Consider the following 5,974-nt stretch of genomic DNA (forward strand, 5'->3'; position numbering starts at 1 on the left):
CACACAGAAACAACCTAGCCCTCTCTAGGCTGCTCCCAACCTCAGCAGCCCCCCAGAGCCCTCCCCAGACTGCTCTCTGGCTCTGGAGAGCTGCCCACGCTTCCCCAGAGCCCCTGCAAGCCAAGCCCTCAGGTCTTTTGTTGTCCGTTTCCCCCACAAGGAAGCCAAGGAAGCCGGCTAACAGGCCAGTGAGCCCACCACACCCCGGCCGGGGCCTCAAGGTCCCACAAAAACACCAAGGAAGCGAAGAAAGTGGGAACCCCACCAGTGGGGGAGGAGTGCTCCTGTCCCAGAGGCCCAGGGTCACTTGTCCCTCCTCCCCCCAGGATGCTACCCTGGTGGGGATGGCACCAGAAGGATCAAGCCCTCTCCCCAGACCCTGGATGGGGATGGGGGTGGTAGTCCAGGCCAGCCCTGCCCGGAGAGGTCACAGAAGTCCCTGCTTGGGCCTGCTCCCCACCAGGTGAGCAGCGGGGGCAATCCCGAGCTGCAGGAAAGGCCTCCACACCTGACCCCCGGAACGGCGGCCCCATTACCCCACCAGCCTGTCCCGACATCTGCCCATAGACAGCTCCCCACTCTGGTTCCCACCAGGCACCTGCCAGCTGCCCACCAGCCACCCCACCCCAGACAGAGGCCCTTCCCAGCGGCCCAGAGCCCAGGCCTTGACCCATGCCTTGGCCAGGCCCCAGAGCCCTCCTTAGCCACCCAGCTGGCCCGCTGTATCTACTGCAGCCTCTGCCAGGTGCTGTGACTCACACACCTGCCACCGGGCCTTTGTCCTTTGTCCCTTGTCCCTGCCTTGGCCTCCATCTGGCTGCCCTCTTCCCTCCCACCTCTCCCAACCCCCACCGCATGAACCTCTCCTCACCCCCACAGCCCTCCCTCCACTTCCCCGCCCCTCTCTGGCCCTCCCAGAGGCCATGTGCACCTTGGACCACCCCTGGAGGGCAGGGCCACGTCCAGTCCCCTTCAGATCTCCCCAAGGGAGGGTAGAGACTTCAGAGGGTCAGCGTCCACGAGTGGACCACGAGGCCCGCTGAGGAGACAGGATGGCACAGGACAACTGGCCAAGCCAGCGGCTCAGCAGGACCTAGTGTGACTGAGAAGCCATGTGGCAGCCCAGGGGCAGCTCTGAAAAGGCGCACACGGTGGGTGTCCAGACCAGATGCCCATGCCAAGAGGGCAGGGACCCTGTTCCCCTATGCCACCATGCCGCCCAGTGGCCTGCCACATCGTCTCTGTTCTCTGGTCCATAGCCCATCTCCCACTGGGCCTGGGAGGACTCTGCCCAGACTCCCAAGTCAGACCACAGAAGTCTCACACGGCCAGGGACCTCGCACAGAGGGGGAGACCCGGTGTCCTGCCTTAGTACCCAGAGGGTCAGAGCCCTCCCACTGTGGCCCCTGGGCCTATCACTGCCCCTCCCCGGGCCCCAGACCGCCTGTCTTAGCAAGGACACAGCTGGACTCATCTGCATGTCCGATATTGCCCCGTTGGTGAAAGGCAGGTTCTCAGGCATCCCTCCTCCCCACGGGGCCCCACTGAGTGTGCACTGGCACACACAGTCAGGTGAGCCCCGGGAGGCTAGAAGCAGGGTTCTGCAGGCCCCGCTGCGTCCCCCTGTCCCCAGGGGTCGTCTTCTGCCCTCAGCCTCCCCGCCTTGCAGAGGCCCAGTCCCAGAGGTCTGGTTATCTGGCAGCGGTTTCCAGCCTACAGCCCATTACTCTGGAGTATACGGTGTTGGGTTGGGAATTCCTAGGCTCCGATTCTAACAGGACAAAGAACTTCGAAAGCCTGCCCTAGCCTGCACCCACGGTCCCCAGTGCTTTCCCCCTGGGCCCCACTGGGCTGGTGCCGACTCCTGGCACCATGCCCCCGAGCCTCCAGAATGGGCACAGCGTCCCAGCAGAGCCAGGATCTTCACGGATTTGCTTGGCGCCGACGGCCCCTGAGAGGCCCTTGTACCCACCAAGCCCCCGGCTCAAGCCCCTGCCAGGAAGGCAGAGGCCCCAGGAGGCCCAGAGGAGGCCCCCAGTCCTTGACGTCCCGAGAGCCCCGGGCATCCCCAGTCTACCAGGTGGAGCCCAACCCCTCCCATACCACACACACACACACACACACACACACACACACACACACACACGGACCCTCAACGGGCAAAAGGCACCTGGGGTCCTCAGAACCAGGGTGGTGGCATGGGCCTCCCAGGTGATCCATGGGAACTCCCAGAGGAGGAAGTCCCTGCCCCTGGAACCAGCTGGAGGCCCCACGGGGTGCGCCCTGGGATACCCCAACAGCTGAGAAAGTCCTCCGTGTGGCTGCCTATGCCCCCATGCCCACCTTTTCCCCTCCCTGGGCCTTTCGGTCGTCCACACAGCCTGGATATAACAGACCCTCTCAAGGGGGGAAAACAAGAGCTGCCCCCCAACATGCCCTCCCGGTGCCCACGGAGTTGTCCCGTGGCCTGGGGTCAGGGTGGGGCACCCATGTGAGGGGAGGCTCCATTAAGAACACCCCCAGTACTGGGGGGGGCATTTGCTGTGCCCACCTGAGTCCCCTCTCCCTGGAGGAGCGGCTCTAGCTTGTCCTCTGGCCCTGGACCATGCAAGGTCAGCATCCCCGAGGGGGATGAGAAGGAGTCCTGGGGGAGATCTAGGGTGTCAGAAAACAGCTGGCACCAGACAGGAGGTACAGCCCCTCCCCGCTGCACCTGCTGTGCCCCAGTCCCAACCAGGAAGCAGGATACGACCCCCCCAGCACCCTCAGGGTAGGAGGCTCTGCCCACAGATGGAGCAGCCGGTCCCCTGTACCCGTGCAGCCACCCTGGACCCATGGCAGGACATGGCCAGCAGCTGCCCCAGAAGCCGGTGGCCCCCGGGGGACTGGACCCTGGGGCATCAAGGTGTGCTAGCCGCTTCTGCTCACCACCACACCCGAAGCCGGGCCAGAAAAGGAGACTGCAGCCCAGCTGGAACGCAGGTCCACGCTCAGGCGCTGCGCAGCTCACCACCCCCACACACCTGAGGGACGTGCCCAGGAGTGCAGAACAGGGGAAGGCTCCAGGATCCCTGTACATGCAGACCCCTCCCCACATTCATCCTCCATGCAGTGCTGAAGGAAGCCATCAGCCCATTTCGCAGATAAGGAAACTGAGGCTCTGGCCATGCAGTCAGTGACTTGCCCAAGGCCACAACTATGAAAGGCTGAGCCAGCCCAGGGTGGGCACTGCCTCTGTGTTTTCCCCTTAAAACAACTCCTGAGGAAACTGAGGCCCGGCCCTCCAACAGATCTCAGGGCTCCAGGAAGCCCCATCACCCGGCGCCGCCATCCGTCACCAAGGCCCCCGCCACACCCCACCCAGCACACAGGCCGCCAGGGGTCAGGCGGGCGGGAAGGGGTCGTAAGATCACGGAGGTGGCCGGGGCTGCTGGCCAAGACCCTGGTGGACGAGCGTCAGAGGGGCCTTCAGGAGCCACGGGAAAGAGTTCTGACCTGGCCTCGGGAGACCACATCCAAAATAACCGGCCCCACCGCCCTGGGAGGACTCCGCCGGGCGCACGTAGGCCTCACAGCCCTGGGCGCCACCAAGCTGGGTGCGGAAGGTCATGGCTATTTCTGGGCCGGCCTGGCAGCGAGACACAGCCCCCCGGCGCCCCCAGAGAACCCGCGCAAGAAGGGCAGGTTGCTGCATCCAGGACACACACTAGAGGGGCCCACAGGCCCCCCAGGGCAGTGGGGAGCCCCGCGCTGCTACTTTTCCTCTTTCCGGCGCTGCCGCCGTCTCAGTTCCGTGTCAGCCCCACTGGCAGCTCCAGCGGTCGCCGGGTGCCGAGCCCCGGGCTGGACCCCTGGGTGGACGGAGAACCGTGTCCCGTCTCTGAAACAACAGTGGCGCTTCCTGCCCTCCAGCAGCTCGAACCCTGAGCACACGCTCAGGACGGCTCGACGACCCAGCCCCCCAAGGAGGCCAGCGTGACGCCCACCATGCACAGCCTCCGTCCCAGCACTGTGTCCACCCTGCAACGTCGCAACCTCGTGGGTGCCCGTGGCCATCCCACCCATGGGAGCTGAGGCCCACAGAGTGCAGGAGACTCTGAGGCGGGGCCTCCCCAAACCCAGGCCCTGCGGGGTCTCTAGAGGCCCAGCAGGAGGGGCTCCCTCCCATCACCCAGACCCCGGTGTGGCCCTTGCTCAGGTCGTGATGGCTCCCAGAGGGTCTCTGGGCCTCAGTCTGTTCATCTGTAAGATGGGTTCACCAGACGCTGTTCCTTCACGGAGCTGCTGATGGCCATTCTCCTGGAATCTGGAAGGACACTTCCCTTCCAAGCAGCCTTGCCTGAGCCCCTGGAATGACTCTTCAGTGCCAGACACCCAGGGGGACTCTGACGGGACTCTAAGCCCCATGGGAGGACCCGCATTCAGAATGGGGATTCCCCCAGGGGTTTCCTTGGGACACCGAAGGGGCTTTTATTCCTGCAAAATGTCCCAGAGCCTTTATTTCTCAATAGATGCGATGACCTGGGATGGGGGGGGAGGAGCAGGGCAGCCAGCAGCACGTTTCCAGAATGTTTTGGACACCAGGCACCAGCAGAGACGGCCCCTCCCAGAACCTCAGCAACACCGGGTCGGGTCAGCCCCACACCCCAGGTCCCAGCTGCGAGGGTGGGAGAGGCTCCTGGCCAGGCCTCCCTGCCTCCGGCTCTTCTGTGCGGCTCGGCCCATCTCTGAGCCCGGCTGGTTGTCAGTGCGGGGACCACCACACAGAGATGGAGGCGGAGCCCAGGCCAAGCCACCCTGAACCCCCAACCCCAGATCCTCTGCCTGGGGCCCCCACGTTGGTCATGTGAGGGTGGTGGGATTAGCTCCGGGCTGTAGCCAGCCCCTGCTTTAAAGTGACCGAGCCCGCATCCCGTCCACTTCACGGGACTGGCCCCTCAGCCGCTCCTCCAGGAGCCCCAGACAGGGCGCGACCAGGGGTTCAGAGCCCGTGTGGGGCTGCACAGCCCCGAGCCCGCACCAACTGTGCTCTGCAGACCCCCAGCAGTAGGAGCCCCACAACAGTGCCCACCCCCCATCCAGACAGGACGATCGGGAGCGGAGGGGTCACAAAGCAGGGAGGGCAGGATACTTTACACAAGAAGAGAGACATGTCCAAAGCCAGCCCCACGCGCCACCAGACTCACCAATACCAGGCACTGCCCGGGGGGAAGGCCGGCTCCACGCCATGCTCCTGAGCTCGCTGAGTGCCCGCCAGTCCTAGCACCGCTGCCCGCTCTCCTCTAAGCCCTGCCGGCCGCCCCGGGGCAGAGCCAGGCTAATCCTATTTTGCAGACTTTAGCTGAGAACCTGCGCAGGCCAGACTGCGGTGCAGGGAGCAGGCTCCATGGCCTTCCTGAGATAAAATTCACGGACCGTGACATTGGCCGTTTTAACTATTTCAAACCAGACACTTGGGCGTTTTCTGGCATCTCCGCGGTGTTATGTGATCATCACCACTACCTAAGCCCAAAACATTTCCATCACCCCAAAAAGAAGCCCCACACCTCTTGTGGGTCTGCCCCGCCCCCACGGACGCCCCCGCCACCCTCCCCCCACCGACACCCCTGCCCCCGCCCCCCACGGACACCGCCGCCCCCGCCGCCCGCCCCCCATGGACACCCCCACCCCCGCCGCCCGCCCAGCTGCTGGCAGCCACTCGTCCACTTCGGAGCACATCTCCACGGACCTGCCACATCCGTGAAATCACGCACCACGTGGCCTTGGGGGTGTGGCTCCCCGATGTCCACATCACGCTTCCGAGGGTCAAACGTGTTGTCCCGGGGTCAGGGCTGCACCCCTTTCATGGCTCTCCTACGTGGAGACCATGCTCAGCTCACGGACAGCTGGGTCACTCGCAGGTCTGTCCCCTGACCCCCACAGGGACTGCGTGCCCCAGACAGCAAGGCTGGACACCCACAAGCACCCGTGCTTC

The sequence above is a fragment of the Lontra canadensis genome, unplaced genomic scaffold (genome assembly GCF_010015895.1).
Source record: "Lontra canadensis isolate GAN:19392208 unplaced genomic scaffold, GSC_riverotter_1.0 scaffold49, whole genome shotgun sequence".
Classification (NCBI taxonomy): Eukaryota; Metazoa; Chordata; class Mammalia; order Carnivora; family Mustelidae; genus Lontra; species Lontra canadensis.